Below are 22,036 nucleotides of genomic sequence, written 5' to 3'. Positions count from 1 at the left end.
ATGTAAGTTTTCACGAATCGTTGCTGTGATAGTTCCTACTACAATGATTCCACATTGGTCCTATTAACGGAAATATTGAGCCATTTAATAAAATATTTTGATTGAAAAATTTAAATAGTTTAATAAAATATTTTATTAAAAGAAAAGAGTTCAACCCCAAACGTGTTTTGGAAGGGGGTGGACTCATCTGCTTGGCTCATTACTTCCAATTTTAGATCTGGGTGGACCTCTTAACAGTGCCAACAGTAGCATCATGAACTAGAGTCAATCCAATTATGCACTTCTTGCACAGTATCCTTTCTAAATACTGTGCTGTATAATCTATTCCTGAGATAGTATAAATAGTGGTAGCAGATAGGCAGGTCTTTAACATAAAAGCTCTTCCAGTGATACAAAGTACAATAATCTGAGTTTAACAAAGTGCACTAAATTTTATCTATGATTATATCATATTTTCTAAAATATGTGGCCATTTTGGTGCTCTTTGTCCTGAGGGTTGGTGCACTGGATACTTTTCTTGCTGCAGGGTTTGAGCATGCTGTTATATTACCAAACAGAACAGAAACACCTGTGCTAAAAGAAGCTTTGCTCCTGATGAACAAGAATATAGATGTTTTAGAGGAAGCACTTGAACTGGCAGCCAGGCAGGTATTGCCCCTGATACACTGGCTGGGATATTGGAAAGAAAATCTGAAACTTCACAAGAATGTGAGTGTTTCGAATTCAGTAGAAATTTTTTTGCTCCTACTTGTTTTGAGCAGGGCGCACATATCATTGTGACCCCAGAAGATGGAATTTATGGCTGGGTCTTCACAAGGGAGACCATTTATCCCTATCTGGAGGATATCCCAGACCCTGAAGTAAACTGGATTCCATGTAGAGACCCCAGAGGTAAAGTCATTACCTTTTGATCTTTAAACAATAAGTTGTGATATTGTAATATAGCAAATTGAGTAAGCTTGACGAGTATTGTTGCTGACACTCTGTGGCATTGGACTTTGACTTCTCTAACTCTTCGTATTGTGCACCATCTGGCATGTCTCCTGTTTGGTAAATGATTTGTGATGATGTCTGGTTGGTTATTTATGGATGAATAATATGTGTACACACAAGTTTTATAATAGATGTGATTAACTGGTGTTCAACAAAGTGAGAAAGTTGTGAAATCTAGGACTTAGGTTCTCACATGTAAGTAAGGGTCCACCCATGAATACCTGCCTCCTTTGCGGGAATGGTAAAAAGATGAATGTATTTATGTTCGAAAGGGCTTTGATATCGGCATGCAATGTCATCGGTACGGTGAGTGGAAATTGCACAGGGCTTGAACAGGAGGTGTTTTTTCTGAGACTATATCCTACCACCTCTTGGCTGAGTGATGTGGGACAGAAAACCTAAACTCCTGAAGTAAAATAGAGATAATATAATTTCCTTTCCTACTTCACTTTACAGAGTAGTTGTATGTGTTGGGAATTTCCTGGTGGTTCAATGATTAGGACTCTGAGCTTTCACTACCGAGGGCCTGATTGACGCTCTGGGACCCTCCCCAATCACTGATTGGGGAACTAAGATTCCATAAGCCATGCAGCATGGCCAAATCCCACCCCTGACCTCACCCCACCCCCACAAAATGAATGTAAAGTGAAATAATAGAATCTATAGAGTATGGTGCCCTCTTGAGTGTTAATTATTACTTAAAAAAAAAACAATTACTTTTTTTTTAAACAGAGCTGGATCTGAAATTTTGCTTTCTTGTCCTTCAAGAAAGTGTAGCAATTGTTTATAGATGTAGTTTAAGCATAACTTTCTGAAAGAAAATCTGCATAAAATATAAGAAATATTATGAAAATAAATCATTTTAGGTGTACTTACTTTTTAAAATAGATCGTACGTGATGGCAAAATCAATGCATTACAAAGTTATTTAATGTGCTACTTTTTAAATTTACAGGCATCTGCTTAAAGCTATTATCAAGTGCACAAAAAGATAAACCTCTTTAATAATTCTGACCATTTGAAATTAATTGGCAAGTCAGGTCCAATGTTGCAACATAAGAGCTCTTATATATGAGTCAGGTCTCACCCTGGGATTTTCATCTTTGGAAAAATGTTCTCAAAATGTTGCACAGTCTGTGTTTACAGTAACCACGTAATTATGACTCAATGTTTGCTTGCTTATGGGGATTTTCCCAGAGCAAGAAGGATTCATTATTTGCAATAACTCAAGAGGCTTAGACTGAAATACACTTTATTTTCCTGGGCTGACAAAACTGACTTCCCTAGGGGAAAGATGTCCTAAAGCCTGATTAATTAGTCTCTGATGAAGTATTTTAAGAAGGGAAAGTAGGTGACAGATGAAACTTTAAATTATTGAGTCTTTCAGACATTCAAATGGCAAGCTTTCAGCTCTGTGTTGTAGAAAGGAAAAATCTAGTATTTAAGAAAATGCTAATATTGGTAAAGAAAGCCACCATTTCTTCCCTAGTTACACTCATCTCTAAAAGGGATAATTTAAGTCCGTATAGTCATCCTTGTGTATTTAAATACTACTGTTTAGAATACTGACACATCTCATGCTTCCTGGAGCTTTCCCCATGGAGAACTAATAAGAAACATTAAAGTGCCCTAATTATCTAACCAAAAAAAGAAAACCAAAATAAAATATATAATAGTTTTATTAAGGCCTTCCTTAATGAATATGCACGTTGACAGTATTACTCTGTTTTTCCTGAAGGCAAGAGAAAAGAAATGGTCTGATATAATAGTTATAAATCTGTCCTTTCTATTCAAAGATTAGTTCAACATCAATTGTAGGGGAACTGAGAAACCATGAAGAGTCTGAATGGCCTCTACAAGCAATCAAGTCATCAGTGTCCCTGGGCGGTCTTATTGTTACAAAGTCCATAATGGCCATTATTTATTTATTGAGCACCTACTTGGTTCCTGAATCTGCACTTGGTATACTAAGCACATTGTCTCATTCAGTTCAAGTAGCAGGTATAACTATTACCCTTTTATTTATTCATTTTTTAAAAAATATACATTTATTTTTATTATTCTTATTTATTTGGCTGCGCCAAGTCTTACTCGCAGCACACATGATTTGCAATATTCGTTGCAGCATGTGGGATCTTTAGTTGGGACATGTGGGATCTAGTCCCCTGACCAGGGATTGAACTCCTGGGCGCCTGCATCAGCAGCACATAATCTTAGCCACTACACCACCAGGGAAGTATCTCCCACTTTAAATATGAGGAAAAGAAGGGGTCTTAAGATCTCACAATTGGTAATTAGCCTTGCTGGAATTCAAACACTCAATTTCCATTGAGTCATGCTAACAGAACGGATTCTGAGTAAATGGAAGCATCGTCTTCTACTTGAAATCTCCATGACTAGTAAATCCACCTCTTAGCACATTCTAGTTGCAGAAATTTGGATCTTATTTTCCACTGAAATCTCTCATAACTTCCTTTGGTGTCCATACTGCCTCTATAGCACGTTCAAATATGTGACTCATCTTCAAATTAGAGTCTCTTAAGTATCTGAAGCCAGCTGTAGTCTTACCTATTTACTCACCTTAACCCCTTTTTACTTCTAGGATAAACATCCCTAATCTGGAAGGTCTGGGCATTACTTTGAAAAGCAATTTCATAGTGTGCATTTATCCCGGGGTTTCACACAAGGGCCCTCTAACGTAGAAGGGAAGCTATTATGCTACCTTGACATGTAAGGACACAGACAAAAGGCTGAAATCTTTTTCTCCTTTTCTTTTCCTTCCTTTTAAAAAATATTTCTAGTACCTAAAGCTGCATTTCTGGAGGATGATCAGCCTGGGACCAACTATTTACTGCCTCCTAGTACGAACGTGGCTTGCATCATGGAAAGATTCTCTCCATTAGAAAAGCCCTTAATTTGTCTTCCTGGGAGAACCTCATAAGAAAATATGTTGCTTCTCTTCTTTCTCCTCTTCCTTTTCTACCCATTCTGTGCTTTGGTCTTGCACTGCTGTTGTGAATCTGGCAACTAGAATAGGTTAGTTTTCATTAAGAAGAAGATTGTATTGCATGTGTGTGCTCAGTCGATCAGTACTTTCTGACTCTGCAATCCCACGGGCTGTAGCCTGCCAGCTTCCTCAGTCCATGGGATTCTCCAGGTAAGAATACTGGAGTGGATTGCTATTTCCTACTCCAGGGGACTGGTTCCAAATAGGAAAAGGAGTATGTCAAGGCTGTATATTGTCACCCTGCTTATTTAACTTCTATGCAGAGTACATCATGAGAAAAGCTGGGCTGGAAGAAGCACAAGCTGGAATCAAGATTGCCAGGAGAAATATCAATAACCTCAGATATACAGATGGCACCACCCTTATGGCAGAGAGTGAAGAGGAACTAAAAAGCTTCTTGATGAAAGTGAAAGAGGAGAGTGAAAACGTTGGCTTAAAGCCTAACATTCAGAAAACGAAAATCATGGCATCTGGCCCCATCGCTTCATGGGAAATAGATGGGGAAACAGTGTCAGACTTTATTTTGGGGGCTCCAAAATCACTGCAGATGGTGATTGCAGCCATGAAATTAAAAGATGCTTACTCCTTGGAAGGAAAGTTATTTCCAACCTAGATAGCATATTCAAAAGCAGAGACATTACTTTGCCTACTAAGGTCCGTCTAGTCAAGGCTATGGTTTTTCCTGTGGTCATGTATGGATGTGAGAGTTGGACTGTGAAGAAAGCTGAGCACCGAAGAATTGATGCTTTTGAACTGTGGTGTTGGAGAAGACTCTTGAGAGTCGCTTGGACTGCAAAGAGATCCAACCAGTCCATTCTAAAGGAGATCAGTCCTGGCTGTTCATTGGAAAGACTGATGCTAAAGCTGAAACTCCAATACTTTGGCCACCTCATGCAAAGAGTTGACTCATTGGAAAAGACTCTGATGCTGGGCGGGACTGGGGGTAGGAGGAGAAGGGGATGACAGAGGATGAGATGGCTGGATGGCATCACTGACTTGATGGACACAAGTTTGAGTTAACTCTGGGAGTTGGTGATGGACAGGGAGGTCTGGCGTGCTGCGATTCATGGAGTTGCAAAGAGCTGGACAAGACTGAGCGACTGGAATGAACTGAACTGAACTCCAGGGGATATTCTGGATCCAGGGATCCAAGCTGTGTCTCCAGCATTGCAGGCAGATGCTTTATCACTGAGCCACCTGGGAAGCCATTGTATTGCGTATGAGCTTTTAAATCTTTGCTGTTGATTCTTAACCTAGAGTTGTTGTGTGTTATAATGACAGGCAAATAAAGTATCAGTTTGGATGTTCAAAAATCGCTAACACAGTGTAAGTTTAAGGCAATATCTATGGAATTAGGCTTGGCCGTACCTCTGTGCAAAAAAGACTCAGCTGTCTGGCCAAGGACAATTCCATCTACACTTTGCAAATATCAGGGACAAGAATCTGTGTAATGCCAGTGACCCTCAGTGTCCCCCTGATGGTCATTACCAAGACAACACTGATGTGGTGTTTAATTCTGAGGGCAGGCTTATGGCCCACTATCATAAGGTGAGAAATACTTGTGCCTTAGCTGATCTTGACTTATTTTTGTTTGTGTATCTATGTAGACTTGTTTGTTGAATGTTGGTGAGGGGACTGTTATAAACACCTTCCTTAATTATTACATTTAGTTGAAAAGGGGACTTAACTACTTTGACTTTTATTTAAGGGTTCTGAATTTGAATTAGTCATAAAATAGAATCTGGCAGAATATTAAAGCAGGTGTGCTAATAGCCTCATAGGATTTTAATAGTCTCTGAGAAAGGAGAAATTCTGTTTCATCACATGATTTAATACTAGAGTAAGTTTTTTGACCCAATTTGTTAGTGTTTGGTATTAAGCTTTAGTCATTCATTCCATTAGGATCTTTTTTCGATTGAAGTGATAGAAAAACCCCCAAGTGAAATTGATTTGAAACAGTAACAAAAGCAATGGAATGGCCTTGCTCAGGTACCTGAGAAAATATAAATCATAGAAAGGATAGGTCTAGTTTCTGACATGGTCTGTATCTTAAGTCCTAGAAGATGTCAGCCATCCCCACAGCTCTCTCTCTCTCTCTTTTATGGTGTGTTTTTTTATCCTCTGAGGCCATGCCATACTGCCTGCAGGATCTTACTTCTCTGACTAGGGATCGAACCTATGTCCCTTGCATTGGGAGTGTGGACCACTGGACCACCAGGGAAATTCACCCTCTAGCTCTCTTAGTTCCTTGTAAAAAAGTTCCAACTTTTTCTCAGCTGACTATCCTTTCAGAAGCCACATGGCTGCTGGTTACAAAGCGCATATCCTAATAGTGACAAAATCCAGAGGAAGACTGAATTTCTCTTTCCTAGAACCCCCACAAAAACCTTATTATTCCTTCAGTCCGCCTAGGGGCCACATGCCTCACTTGAGTCGATCTCCTGGGAATGAAGGATGGACTGCCACCTGAGCAGAGGACAGAAGAGTTTGGGAACCTCAGTGGTGGGGGTGGGATGGGGTGTGTGCATATCTGAGCACATATGCACACATCAGGCCAAATAAAAACCTGAGCAGAACATAAGGCTGCACTCTTGAGCCCAGGGTAGACAGAATTTGGGAGCAATAATCAAGCTGGAGAAAATTTTCTAATGGCTTACTAATTAACAAGGTTTAGCTATTACATTGTCCAAGTTCCAGTTTACTTCACCTCACTTACATAATCCTAGCCATACCATGGCGAGACATGACAAAGTTTAGTTTATTAACACATGTTAAACTTCACATGGGCGGTGATATTAACTTAAAGAATTGAGTGGAAAACCATCAGAAATTTGTGAGGTTTGAAATTTCAAGTGACTTTAAGACAAATATTCATCTTTTAAATATCATTTGTAGATATGATCTCATTGGTTGATTCATTGGTTGTGAGAAAAATGCAGTCTTTCGGGGGTTTTTTGTTGGTCGGACCAGTGTGGGGTGGGGTAAGACAGGGGCGGGGTTGATGGAGGCGGGGTCGATGGAGGCGGGGTCGAGAGGGGGTGAGATCTCCCAGGGGCAGGGCTGTGGGAGGAGCGAGACCTTCACTAGCAAGGTAGATTGGGGTTGTGGCCTTTAAGGTCATGGGCGGCTCTCAGAATGATGCCTGAGAGTGTGGGCTATGGACCTGGGATATCGATCGAGTCCAGGGGACAAGCTGAAGGGCCTGTAAGAAAACTCACAAGACAGTGGTACACTGGCTATAATTTACACTAATTTATGTGTAATGGTTTTAAATATGCACACTACAATACATGCAAGAAAAGATTTTGTAAATATTAATCACTTTTATTTGCCAGTTTTCTTACGAATCTTCCCCTTCTTTGCTTTTCATTAACAGTTCAATCTTTTTGCACCTGAAGTTCGCTTTGATTTTCCCAAGGATTCAGAACATGTGACTCTCAACACTCCCTTTGGGACGTTGGGCATTTTCACTTGTTTTGACACTTTCTCTCATGACCCGGCTGTGGTGGTGGTGGAAGAGTTTCAGCTTGACAGCATCCTCTACCCAAGGCCTGTACAGTACACTGCCCCTCCTCTCAGTGTGGGCCCTTCCATTCTCCCTTCCATTCAGCATGGGCCCAAGCCCTGAGAGTCAACCTGCTTGCTGCCAGTAACCACAACATCAGGTGCACCTGACCGGTTCCTCCCCTCCAGTCCTGCCCCAGAGGGCAGCCACTGTCTTGGGACACCTTCATTTTCAAGCCATGCATTTCTTTAATGATTCTTTCTTTTCCCCCTAAATTGATTAATTAAATATTTATTTATTTTTCATTGGCCTGGGTCTTCCTTGCTGTGAGCAGGCTTTCTCTAGTTGCCGCAAGCAGGGCTTACTCTTCCTTGGGGTGCACAAGCTTCTCATTGCAGTGGCTTCTCTTGTTGTGGGCCGAGTGGGCTTCAGTCGTTGTGGGACATGTGCTTAGTTGCTCTGAGGCATGTGGAACCTTCCCAGACCAGGGATCAAACCCGTGTCCCCTGCTTTGGCAAGTGGATTCTTACCCACTGTACCACCAGAAAAGTTCTTTAATGATTCTTTTATTAACTTTAATGTCACAAAATTAATAAGACTATGGGTTTCTATACCAACATTATTTAAAGAACGTTAGTCCTGGGAATAAAGAAGGAAGCAAAGAGTATATTGTCAGTTTCACATGAGGGGAAATTGGAGTTAGACAGAATTCAAGTCACATAGAAAAAGCAAAGGCAGAATTAAAGAAAGTTGCAGCCACCATCCATTAGTAATATTGAAATAAATCTTGCTGTTGGGGTGATAAAATAACTTTAGACTTAATCAGGTTTTTAGAGTTTATCCTTTAAAAATCCATGTTTAAGGGAAGGCTCCTCTCTCGATTGTTTTGTTGTTTGTTGATCCAGGTGAAGAATCTCAAACACGAATAAATTAGATAGGTTAGTGGGTACTTAAAATTGCTCTTCATGTCTGAGAAACTTTTTGGTTTATTGTCAAGTTGGCTAAAGAAAGGGGAGCTTAAGTTAAAAAAATTTTTAAAAAGTCATCCAAGCCAAATGACAGTTTCAGTGCAGGCAGACTCTTATGGAGGACACAGATTCAAATTGAACTCTGCTGCTGCTGCTGCTAAGTTACTTCAGTCGTGTCCGACTCTGTGTGACCCCATAGATGGAAGCCCAACTGGCTCCCCCGTCCCTGGGATTCTCCAGGCAAGAACACTGGAGTGGGTTGCCATTTCCTTCTCCAATGCATGAAAGTGAAAAGTAAAAGTGAGGTCGCTCAGTCGTGTCCAACTCTTCTAGACCCCATGGACTGCAGTCCACCAGGCTCCTCCATCCATGGGATTTTCCAGGCAAGAGTACTGGAGTGGGGTGCCATAGCCAAATTGAACTCAGGTCAGTGTAATAGGTATTTCCTTCCTTATCTTGAAAATGCTTATGCTTTCATAACCTTATATTTCATTTCTTATGAAATGATTCTATTAGTTTGTGACCATGCAAAATTTGAAACCAGTATTCGTGTTTCTTCATGTAATTCATAGGTAGTGAAATCTACACACCGGAGGCTGTCAAAGTGTATCACTAGAACATGGAAACAGAGACAGAGAGTGGCCAGCTGATGCTCAGAATCGGAGTCTCGACCTCAACGAGAACCCAGTTACCCTGTAGCTGCTGACTGGAGTGCTTATGCTAGGGGTGTCAAGCCATCCTCATTTGAGCAGTTGAATTTTCCAGGGATGATTTATTTTGATGAGTTCACCTTAACCAAGCTTAAGAGAAACACAGGAAATTACACAGTTTGTCAGAAAGACCTGTGCTGTCACTTAACTTACGAGATGTCTGAGAAACGAACTGATGAAGTGTATGTACTCGGTGCCTTTGACAGACAGCATGCAATAGAAGGCCAATATTACTTACAGGTAGAAACACTCAAGTATGTAAGAATGGCTTTGTTACTAGTTTGTCTTCTAGGTCATCATTGCTTTTCTTTAAGAATTGTTCTGGATTCAGTTAATTGGAATAGTGCTACATTTGTCATTGAACTTTTCTCCCTAGAATACTTTGTTTAGTCTTGGCAAGAACAGAATTAGAGCTGCAAGGTAAAAACATAAAACAGATTGATTAGTTTTCAGCAGACAGAGTTAAAGTTTAAAAAGCTACAATCCCCATAAATTTTCTTTTTCTGTTAGGTTACTTTAGGGCTGTGTTTTGCAAACTGTTTTCAACTAGAGTCCAGAGCAAGAAGTCCATTGCACATCATAACCCAGTGCCATCAAGACGTATTTCAAAGAGATACTTAGTGAAACAAACGTTTTATAAAATAATTCAAACCAAAATTAGACAGGCTATGATTATATACAACACAATCTAATTTTTAAAATTCTAGTCTACTTCATTGGAGAAGGAAATGGCAACCCACTCCAGTACTCTTGCCTGGAAAATCCCATGGACAGAGGAGCCTGGTAGGCTGCAGTCCATGGGGTCGTGAAGAGTCAGGCACGACCAAGCGACTTCACTTTCACTTTTCACTTTCATGCATGGGAGAAGGAAATAGCAACCCACTCCAGTATTCTTGCTTGGAGAATCCCAGGGACAGAGGACCCTGGTGGTCTGCCGTCTATGGGGTCACATCGAGTTGGACATGACTGAAGTGACTTAGCTGCAGTCTACTCCATTTTGCTGCATTGAAAGAAAAGGGCTAATCTTGACTCACTAAATTAATGTTAAGGTTGGCTAATAGATTATGAGCTGCAATTGGGGAAGAAAGCACTTAAGAGGCAAGCTAAAAAGTATTCTTGTATTCTTTGAAATTGTAGTTTTAGCTGTGAAAACATTTCCATGATTTCCAACCACTTCTCTTTTCTTTTCCTACCTAGGTATACACGTTACTGAAATGTCAAACCCCTTACCTGAAAACTTGTGGTGAGCCTATGGGGTCAGCTTTTACCAAGTTTGAAGATTCCCTCAATGGCACATTTGGAACAAGTTACGTTTTCCCACGATTGTTCTCAGTGGGAGTCAGCTTGGCCCTGAAAGACACTTTGAAGTAGAGGATTTTCAGGAGGATAAATTCCTTTGAACAGATGGTTCACCTAATATCAACAACTTATACAAAGGCACCATGATATGAAGACAAGTTGTAGTTCTAGACTGTCTTTAGGTTGTGATGGAGAATTTGGGGTTTTATTTTCTTACGTAAATGTGATTTTTGAGAATCAAAGGAACAGATTATGGAGGAATTAAAATTAAAATATTGTTTGCCAATGATAGCCAGCAGCTAATGTTTTCTTTATTTGCATAGATCTCCAGGGCAGTAGATTTATTTACTGCATGTTCATCCAAAGGCCTTCTGATATTACTACATACGTAGAAACAGGGAGCTTCTGATTCCAAAGTCTGTGGGCTTTTGACTACTTCATGCTGCTTTTAGAGTGACATTGTCAGAGAAGGCCTCTGGACTGGAAACCAAATCTGCACTGAAGTTAATCCTTTGCTTTCCTTGATTAGGTTTCAAGAGACGGATGTCTGCAGAGCCAAGGCAGAGCCCCTTTGCCTATCTTGGTTCTAGCCCTTTATGGAAAAGTGTTTGAGAGGGATCCTCCGTGCTTAGGGCAGGGCCCCAGGTAACTACAGTGATCCCCATTCACTGCCATCCTTTCAGGATTAGCCTGGCAAAGGGGGTGGGGTGGTAAAGAGAGAGCCCAGCCCGTAGTATCTGTTTAGAAGATGTGTCATGACTTTGCTGAAACAGCCAACTTAAGCTGATTTAAAAAGAAATGGATGAGAGCACACACTTTACATCCTCACTCTGGGAGCTGCAGGCATCTTCTCTGTGGGTGCACTTATGTGTCACTATGTCCATGCATGCTGCAACATGTAGCTATGGGAGGAGAGCCACGAAGAGTCCTTGTGTGGTCACTGCTCTAACGTGTGCAAGTACTGTATCTCTCATTTGTAAATGCACAGGGTTAGTGTGGAGAATGTGGAGGGTGTTTGGTCCTAGTCAGTTAGGATACAGAAAGCTAAAAACAATGGTATCTTTTAAAGAACTTTTTAACAGATTGAAATTGTTCCATTATCTCCTCATTCTACTTTTATGGGATATTTGTATGGAAGTTAGATACTTATGAATGGAAATTTTAAAAGAGATAAATGAATAAATGATCTACTTCAGAACATGCACTGTTTCCTTCTGAAATTATTCTCTTAGAATGTACCCAATCCTGGTTAAACCCTCTCATCCTCTGGAATTTGTTGCAGCCTGTGCTAGACAGGATCTTCCCTAGAAAAGGCCACCCTGTCACCTTTTCCCCAGTTACTTTTGGTCCCTCGACCCTGGCATCCTGAGTCCTTTTCTTGGTTGGTTACTTATTAACTCTAGGAAGAGACACACGTATGTGAGAGAAGAGGAGCTCTCTAGGATGAGTGGGAGAGGCTGAGGATCACTCCAAGTTTGGGGACACATTTCCCCTCCCCTAAAAGATATGACAACCGCTTTTCTAGGTTTTTCCCAAGTGTTTATTTTCACTTGATTTAATTCAATCCAGTTTCAGGAAGCTGAAGACATTCTAGGCAGCAGAAAATACCTTTGGCCTCTCTGTTTCCATCATACCTGGAATCTCCCTCCAGGGGCTAGGATGGAACTTGTACTCTGGACTCCTCTGTGCAGGATGTGGTCTTCTTCCCCATGATGGCCTTGTGTTGGTTCTTTCCAGGTTCTCTCTCTTCTAGACAGTTGTTTGGAGCTTGCATTAGTATTTAGTGGCCCCAGCTTCCTCACCACCCCTTACCCCTTGCATCTTATATAGCCAACCTCTGCCCCTTTTCTAGTCCCAGGAACTGCAGAATCACTGCATCCCATGGGTGTTCTCAGCTCTTACAGTGACTAAACAACCTAGTGTCCCTCTTTTTATATTCTATGTTGTTTTGGCCTTTATCTTTTAACACCCCCATGTCTTTTATTTCTTCGAGCTCTATTTTTGTCTCTCCCCCTTCTCCCTAATTCTCATTTTATTTACCATGACTCATTAATAAGGACCTTGTTAGACTCAGCCCTCACAGCTGTGTCTTCCTTATTGAAATTCTTACTTTGGAAAGTGAAGCCACTCTTCTGGCTTCAGCTAGTGTTTCTGAGGCAGCAAAGTATATAATTCATTGGAAGGAAAAAAATTTTTTTGATGAGTCAGTTCAAGTCATATAATAATGATTAGAGACTATATTTTTTTGTAAAAAAAAGGCTTATTAAGTTCTATGGTAAACATATATAGTCTTACAATATAAACAACTTTATCAATTAGATTAATGTCAATGGGAGATAGACAGTGTTCTAGCCATTAAATATTAGTATGTAGGTGCATATACTAAGAGGACTTCCCAGGTGAGGCTAGTGGTAAAGAATCTGTTTGCCAATACAAGAGACACAAGAGATGTGGGTTCAATCCTTGGGCCAGGGAGATCCCCTGGAGAAGGGAATGACAACTAACTCCAGTATTCTTGCTTGCACAATCCCGTGGAGAGAGGAGCCTAGCAGGCTACAGTCCATAGGCTCACAGAGTCCCCGCAACTGAATGATTGAGACCCATAGTAGACTTAGAAACTGTAGAGAAACAGATCTAATCTTTTATCACACACACTAGATTTCTGACTCTAATACTACTTCTGATTACCAGCTATGATTCTGACACCTGATTTTGATGTGTGAATTTCCCCCCCAACACCATCAAGAAATTTTCCAACACCAGCTGGGAGTCCAACAGTTCAAAGCAGTTCTGACCTCATCTAACTGCAGATGGCGTTGGATGCCACAAGACTGCCTTCTCCCCATGTCAGACTCTATTTGTGGACCCAGTCATCTCCTGTCCTTCTGACCAGCTGGCTATAGATTAGAAGTTTCATGGACCTTCTTCTCAGGTTTGATGAGTTTCCCAGAGTGCTCACAGAACTCAGAGGAACAGTTTACTTACTTGATTACCAGTTAATGATGTTACTCAAGAACAGCCTGATAGAGGAGGTGCAAAGGGTAAGGTACGGGAGAGGAGCTCTGAGCTTCTCTGTCCGCTGGAGCATGCGAGTCTTCCCACATGTCTTCCCATTTACAAACCAGAAAGCTCTCTGAACCTCATCATGACATAGGTATGACTGATTAAACTATTGACCATAGGTGACTGAGCGCAATTCTTAGCTCCTCTTCCCTCTCTGGAGGTCAGGGAGAATGGGACTGAAAGTTCCAAGCTTTTAAACACTTGGTTGGTTCTCCTATCAACCAGCTCTCAGCCTTAGGTATTTTCCAAAAGTCACTTTGTTAACAAAACAAAAGACATCTTTATTTTTTTAATCACAAAAAATTCTAAGGATTTCAAACGCTCTGTGGAGGAAAAAGTGTCAAGTGTTAGTCTCTCAGTCGCTTAGTCGCTTTGCAATCCCATGACCTGTAGTCTGCGACGCTCCTCTGTCTACGAGGATAAAGATCAAATATATATTTCTTATTATAAGTCATGATATTGCACATGAAACATGTGTGCATAGGTATACACCCAGGTGTTCTCAGATGCTCATCTTATCTCATCCTCAAGGTTGCCCTGTGAAATCAGCATTTTGTTGACCTCCCTTAAGTTAGCCAATCTGATCACATGGAGCACAGCCTTGTCTAACTCAATGAAACTAAGCCATGTCCGCTGGGCAACCCAAGATGGGCGGGTCATAGTGGAGAGGTCTGACAGAATGTGGTCCACTGGAGAAGGGAATGGCAAACCACTTCAGTATTCTTGCCTTGAGAACCCCATGAACAGCGTGAAAAGACAAAATGACAGGATACTGAAAGGGGAACTCCCCGAGTCGGTAGGTGCCCAATATGCTGCTGGAGACCAGTGGAGAAATAACTCTAGAAAGAACAAAGGGATGGAGCCGAAGCAAACACAATACCCAGCTGTGGATGTGACTGGTGATAGAAGCAAAGTCCGATGCTGTAAAGAGCAATATTGCATAGGAAGCTGGAATGTCAGGTCCATGTATCAACGCAAATTGGAAGTGGTCAAACAGGAGATGGCAAGAGTGAACGTCGACATTCTAGGAATCAGCGAACTAAAATGGACTGGAATGGGTGAGTTTAACTCAGATGATCATTATATCTACTACTGTGGGCAGGAATCCCTTAGAAGAAATAGAGTAGCCATCATGGTCAACAAAAGAACGCAGTACTTGGATGCAATCTCAAAAACGACAGAATGATCTCTGTTCGTTTCCATGGCAAACCATTCAATATCACAGTAATCCAAGCCTATGCCCCAACCAGTAACACTGAAGAAGCTGAAGTTGAACAGTTCTATGAAGCCCTACAAGACCTTTTAGAACTAACACCCCCAAAATATGTCCTTTCCATTATAGGGGACTGGAATGCAAAAGTAGGAAGTCAAGAAACACCTGGAGTAACAGGCAAATTTGGCCTTGGAATACTGAATGAAGCAGGGAAAAGACTAATAGAGTTTTGCCAAGAGAACACACTGGTCATAGCAAACACCCTCTTCCAACAACACAAGAGAAGACTCTACACATGGACATCACCAGATGACCAACACCAAAATCAGACTGATTATATTCTTTGCAGCCAAAGATGGAGAAGCTTTATACAATCAGCAAAAACAAGACCAGGAGCTGACTGTGGCTCAGATCATGAACTCCTTATTGCCAAATTCAGACTTAAATTGAAGAAAGTAGGGAAAGCCACTAGACCATTCAGGTATGACCTAAATCAAATCCTTTATGATTATACAGTGGAAGTGAGAAATAGATTTAAGGGACTAGATCTGATACAGTGCCTGATGAACTATGGACAGAGGTTCATGACATTGTACAGGAGACAGGGATCAAGACCATCTCCATGGAAAAGAAATGCAAAAAAGCAAAATGGCTGTCTGGGGAGGCCTTACAAATAGCTGTAAAAAGAAGAGAAGCAAAAAGCAAAGGAGAAAAGGAAAGATATCTGAAAGGAAAACATCTGAATGCAGAGTTCCAAAGAATAGCAAGGAGAGATAAGAAAGCCTTCCTCAGCAATCAATGAAAGAAATAGAGGAAAACAACAGAATGGGAAAGACTAGAGATCTCTTCAAGAAAATTAGAGATACCAAGGGAACCTTTCAAGCAAAGATGGGCTCGATAAAGGACAGAAATGGTATGATAACAGAAGCAGAAGATATTAAGAAGAGGTGGCGAGAATACACAGAAGAACTATACAAAAAAGAGCTTCATGACCCAGATAATCACGATGGTGTGATAACTCACCTAGAGGCAGACATCCTGGAATGTGAAGTCAAGTGGGCCTTAGGAAGCATCACTATGAACAAAGCTAGTGGAGGTGATGGAATTCCAGTGGAGCTATTTCAAATCCTGAAAGATGATGCTGTGAAAGTGCTGCACTCAATATGCCAGCAAATTTGGAAAACTCAGCAGTGGCCACAGGACTGGAAAGGTCAATTTTCCTTACAATCTCAAAGAAAGGCAATGCCAAAGAATAGTCAAACTACCACACAATTGCACTCATCTCACCCGCTAGTAAAGTAATGCCCCAAATTCTCCAAGCCAGGCTTCAGCAATATGTGAACTGTAAACTCCCTGATGTTCAAGCTGGTTTTAGAAAAGGCAGAGGAACCAGAGATCAAATTGCCAACATCCGCTGGATCATCAAAAAAACAAGAGAGTTCCAAAAATCATCTATTTCTGCTTTATTGACTATGCCAAAGCCTTTGACTGTGTGGATCACAATAAATGTGGAAAATTCTGAAAGAAATGGGAACACCAGACCACCTGACTTGCCTCTTGAGAAACCTGTATGGAGGTCAGGAAGCAACAGATAGAACCGGACATGGAACAAACTGGTTCCAAATAGGAAAAGGAATACGTCAAGGCTGTATATTGTCACCCTGCTTATTTAACTTCTATGCAGAGTACATCATGAGAAACGCTGGGCTGGAAGAAGCACAAGCTGGAATCAAGATTGCTGGGAGAAATATCAATAACCTCAGATATGCAGATGACACCACCCTTATGGCAGACAGTGAAGAGGAACTAAAAAGCCTTTTGATGAAAGTGAAAGAGGAGAGTGAAAAAGTTGGCTTAAAGCTCAACATTCAGAAAACGAAGATCATGGCATCCGGTCCCATCAGTTCACGGGAAATAGATGGGGAAACAGTGGAAATAGTGTCAGACTTTGTTTTGGGGGGCTCCAAAATCACTGCAGATGGTGATTGCAGCCATGAAATTAAAAGACACTTACTCTTTTGAAGGAACATTATGACCTACCTAGATAGCATATGAAAAAGCAGAGGTATTATTTTGCCAACAAAGGTCCATCTAGGCAAGGCTATGGTTTTTCCAGTGGTCATGTATGGATGTGAGAGTTGGACTGTGATGAAAGCTGAGCGCCGAAGAATTAATGCTTTTGAACTGTGGTGTTGGAGAAGACTCAAGAGTCCCTTAGATGGCAAGGAAGTCCAACCAGTCCATCCTAAAGAAGACCAGTCCTGGATGTTCATTGGAAGGACTGATGCTAAAGCTGCAACTCCTATACTTTGGCCACCTCATGCGAAGAGTTGACCCATTGGAAAAGACCCTGATGCTGGGAGGGATTGGGGGCAGGAGGAGAAGGGAACAAGAGGATGAGATGGCTGGATGGCATCACCAACTCAATCGACATGAGTTTGAGTGAACTCTGGGAGTTGGTGATGGATAGGGAGGCCTGGCGTGCTGCGATTCATGGAGTTGCAAAGAGTAGCACATGACTGAGTGACTGAACTGAACTGAACTGAACCTAAATTATCTGGATCAGCTAGATCAACTAGATTAGCTGTATCAACTGAGGAGATGGCTGATAAGGGAAATGAGCTCTCCAAGGTCCCACAGCAAGCTAGTGGCAGTGCTGGGGCAAGAATTAGTCTAATCCCTTAAACTGCCACATTCATTGTTTCCTTTGTGTACCTGTAGACACATAGGATAGGGTGGCCCCCCAGAGGAAGAGAATCAGACATGGCTTTCTTAACATGCTGCTGCTGCTGCTAAGTCACTTCAGTCGTGTCCGACTCTGTGTGACCCTGTAGATGGCAGCCCACTAGGCTCCCCCGTCCCTGGGATTCTCCAGGCAAGATCACTGAAGTGGCTTGCCATTTCCTTCTCCAATGCATGAAAGTGAAAAGTGAAAGTGAAGTCACTCAGTCGTGCCGGACTCTTACATGAAAGAAGCCAATTTAGACCTGAACCATTTTGTGCTCTAAGCCTGGCCACAATGCTTGTCTTTGCAGAATAGGTCTCCATAGAAAATGATTTTAAGGGAACAAGAAAATTAAAGTTTTTTTTTTTTTAAAGGAACCTCTGAGATCAAACCAGGAGATTGGGACTGACATATATGCACTGCAGTGTGGTGCTGCTGTAAAGCACTGGAAGCTCAGTTCAGAGCTCTGAGATGACCTAGGGGTCGGATGGGGATGGGGTGGAAGGAAGGTCCAAGAGGGAGGGGATATATGTATGCATATGGCTACTTCAATTTACTTCATTGTATAGTACAAACTAACACAACATTATAAAATGATTATATTCCAATTAAAAAAATTAAAAAGCAGATAGCTATATAGAGGCCAGAAATATGACTTGACTATGTTGGAGGCAGTATATCAGTTGTAAAGACTCCCAGTTCAATTCTGAAGGTAGATCAGTCTGAAGCACATTCTTGAGCTGTTTTGTAGGATCCAGACATCTGCTGAGGATTCACTCACTCAACCACCAGGCTGACTGGAATCTAAGAAGAGATGATGACCCTCCTGGTGCTAGTGGTAGAGAACCTACCTGCCAATGCAGGAGACAAAGAGATACGGGTTTGATCCCTGGATTGGGAAGATCCCCTGGAGAAGGAAATGGAAACCCACTCCAGTATTCTTGCCTGGAGAATCCCATGGACAGAGGAGCCTGGCAGGCTGCAGTCCAAGGGATCGCAAAGAGTCGGACATGACTGAAGTGACTTAGCACTAGCACTCCTAACTCCAGCCAACTAGAGCCTGGAGTGCCAACTTTGGCCCTAAGTCTATGCTGAATTCTTCTTTGCTCAAGGCCCTTCATGAATACCGATGTACCCTTAGTGTAAAACTTCCCCCATTTCGCAATATCCTCAGTGTTCTTACTAGTTGCAAGTAAAAAAAAAATCCTTCCTTCTGCCCTTTAGGTTGATTATATCTTCTGGCTCAACACACACCAAGAGGCAAACCCAGTTTTTAGGTAACGTTAGGGATCAGAAGATTTAACTGAGGCATCCTGAGAGAGGCTATTGGTGTCACCAGTCACAGTTTAAGCTGATGGATGGAATTCTGTTCCAAGAACAGCAATCATCCACGTAAAGATTTCCCCCAAATGGTATGTGTCACGTAGGCTGGAATTGCCAGCTTGATGTGGCAGGAAATGTGGGGAAGGGGAGGAGTGATGTAGCCCTCTGTCCATTAAATCTATTTATTTTTTGTTGTTCTTGCAATAGAATTCCATCCATCAGCTTAAATAGGGCTATTTAACAGCCCTATTAAATCTCTGTCTTGTAGTAGATTTGTATTCCTGGGCACACTTCACAAGTGTTTCTCAGCTGTTTTCTTTCCTCCTTTAGTTGGGACAGGCAGGTTAAAAAGGATTAGAGATGGGGTTTTACTGTCCCCCAGAAAGGTTCAGTTCAGTTCAGTTTAGTCGCTCAGTCGTGTCTTTGTGACCCCATGGACTGTAGCCTACCACGCTCCTCCGTCCATGGGATTTTCCAGGCAAGAGTACTGGGGTGGGTTGCCATTTCCTTCTCTAAAGGATCTTCCTGACCCAGGGATCGAACCCGGATCTCCCTCATTGTAAGCACACGCTTTACCGCCTGAGCCACCAGGGAAGTCCTTCCTTTGAAGACAAGTTTGGTCAAGAGAACAGAATGCTCTGTATTTCAAAGTAGGTGCATTTTTCCTCCTCCTATAAGAAGCAGCACAGGATGTTTTACTTCCTCATTATTCTCTCAGAGAACCTGGTTGGGCTTCTGGAGTAAAAGTGATAAAAATGTGAGGACCCTCCTAATACCGAAACCTCCTCCACACCCTGCCCCCCACCCTGTGTTTATCTTACAAGCCTGTCCAGTAATTTGGCAAACACAGCTGGAGTGATCATACCAGGACTGGCTGCCTCAGTGGACTCCTACTCCAGGCAAGCCTGTCTCTCTAACTTTGGGGGTTATGTGCTGACTTCAGTTCTCGACGTATCTAAAAAAGTTGCTGCTTTTCAGTTGTTCAGCTGTGGGGTTTTTTTTTTTTTTTTTGGTTGAGAAAATGAGAAAGAGGACTTTGAAGTTCTAGTTATATCAGACTGCAAACACAGTGGGAGACTTTTATTTAAATTTTAATTTGAATAAGATCAAAGCAGTATATTTTTTTAAATCTCTAGGTGACTCATTCCACTTTTAACTTTTCTTTCAGAGCTTCCGTTATAAATTCTTATGGAATGATTACAATCTCCTTGTAAGAAACAAATGGATAAATGGAAACCTCTATTAAAGAAAGTTGGGAGACCAGAAGGGGAAGTGCTTATGCCCCGTGACAACAGCAGAGCCATATTCAGGAAGAAGACCACTCTCTCCATTCCTGGCAAGGACTGTTTGTGGCAAGAAATCAGCCAAGGAAAAACCAGGGACTCTTTGTTAACTCTAGTCCTCTCAACTTCCTTTTTCTCTCTATAAAAACATTCTCTTTCTCTTGCCCTGCGCACCATGCTGGCAGATCCCAAATTGCGATTCTCTGCTGATCCTGAATAAACCTGTCTTTGCTGGAGAAATATCCCATAGTCTGTTTCGGGTCAACACCCTTGTGAAGTACTGAAGTACGTGTGTTTCTACCCACCTGGGAAGGGAAAGCCCAAAGGAGATCGGCAAGCAGAGGGAGCTTGTGTTTGCTACAGACTTAAGAGGACCTGGTCAACACAACCTCTTGGCTGCTTAGACAGTCACAGAATAAAGTTACGATAGTCCTGAAGTTTAAAAAAATAAAAATATATACTTTTCTGCAACCTGAACAATAAAAACACCATCCAAAGTGAAATCTAAAACTAAAATAATCATAAGCACTAATTCTGTAAACATAAAGAAAAGTTTTCTTCAATTCACAACTAAAATTTGCCTTCTAATTTCATATCAAAATTTCTAAGCTTTTTTCTATTTTATATTATTTTCCCCTCTTCTCTCTCCCTCTATCACCTTCTTATTCTCCCTCTCATTCTTTATACTCACTCTCTACAACTTGTGTGGTTTGCAGTCTTTAAGATGGTCCACAGTAATCTGTGCCTCATATATGCCCTTGGGTAAGCAAGCCCCTCCCAACAAGTATACTGACTGGGTGGTTTTTTTTTTACATTTCTTTTTAATTAGAGGATAATTGCTTTGCAATATTGTGATGGTATTTGCCATATATCAACATGAATTGACCATAGGTATACATGTGTCCCCTCCCTCTTGAATCCCCTTCCCATCTCCTACTCCATCCCACCCACCTAGCTTGTCACAGAGCACCAGCTTTGGGTTCCCTGCATCGTACTTTTAACCAATATAATACAACAAAATTGATGGGCTGTCACGTTCTAGATGACATTACTAAAGACTGCGGCTTCTATCTTGGATGGTGGGTTTTCTTGTTACCTGGGTTTGAGGGAAGCTAGTTGCCAGCATGTGAGTTTCCTTTTAGTGCGACTAGGGGCCTTCACAGCAAGAAACATGTTGGACCATAGCCAATGTGGAGCTGAGGCCTGCTTGGAGCTGTGTGAGCCTAGAACTCAGAACTGACTCTTTTCCCAGTCAAGCTTTGGTAATTGTGGGACAGAGGCACCCAGCCAAGCTGCCCTAGGTTTCCTGACCCACAGAAAATGTGAGATCATACAAGCTTGCTCTTAGAAGTCATTATTTTTGGGGGGTGATTTGTCATATAGACAATGAATATTCCGCTTTGTCCTGAGTCTTCACCATTTTGAGGAAATGAAAGTGAACAAAATATGAAATTCAAATATTCACAAGGTGATAATAACTCACAATTGAAAAGCTGTTTATTCTTCAAATTATTTACATAAACTACTAGGTGTTGAAGAAGTTCTAAGATGTATGAACTCCAGAAATTCATATGTTTAAGTGCTAACTCTCTGCACCTCAGCATGTGAGTTTATTTGGAAATATGATCATTTCAGATGTAATCAGTTAAGATGATGTCATACTGGAGTAGGATGGGCACTAAACCCATTGACTGGTGGCCTTGTAAAAAAAGGAAAAGTTTGGGGGACTCAGACGTGCCCACAGAGAGAATATCGGGTGAAGACATACAGGGAGGAGACAGCTAAATACAAGGAAAGAGGCATGAACAAGTCTGTCCCTCACAGCCCTCAGGAGGAGCCAATTTTGCTAACCCCTTCCTCTGAAACTTCTATCCCCCAGAACCGCAAGACAATACATTTCTGTTGTTTAAACCACCTAGTGCGTGGTACTTTGTTATGACAACCCTAG

General features: G+C 41.6%; 1 pseudogene; it reads left to right on the top strand.

The window, feature by feature from the left end:
* The first annotated feature begins 413 nt into the window (after positions 1-413).
* Positions 414-11,485, top strand: LOC120863044 (annotated as a pseudogene).
* Positions 11,486-22,036: the final 10,551 nt, after the last annotated feature.

Source organism: Oryx dammah, unplaced genomic scaffold (genome assembly GCF_014754425.2).
Source record: "Oryx dammah isolate SB20612 unplaced genomic scaffold, SCBI_Odam_1.1 HiC_scaffold_4, whole genome shotgun sequence".
NCBI classification, from domain to species: domain Eukaryota; kingdom Metazoa; phylum Chordata; class Mammalia; order Artiodactyla; family Bovidae; genus Oryx; species Oryx dammah.
The sequence above is the reverse complement of the archived record's forward strand: the minus strand, read 5'-3'. Positions and strand labels throughout refer to the sequence as shown.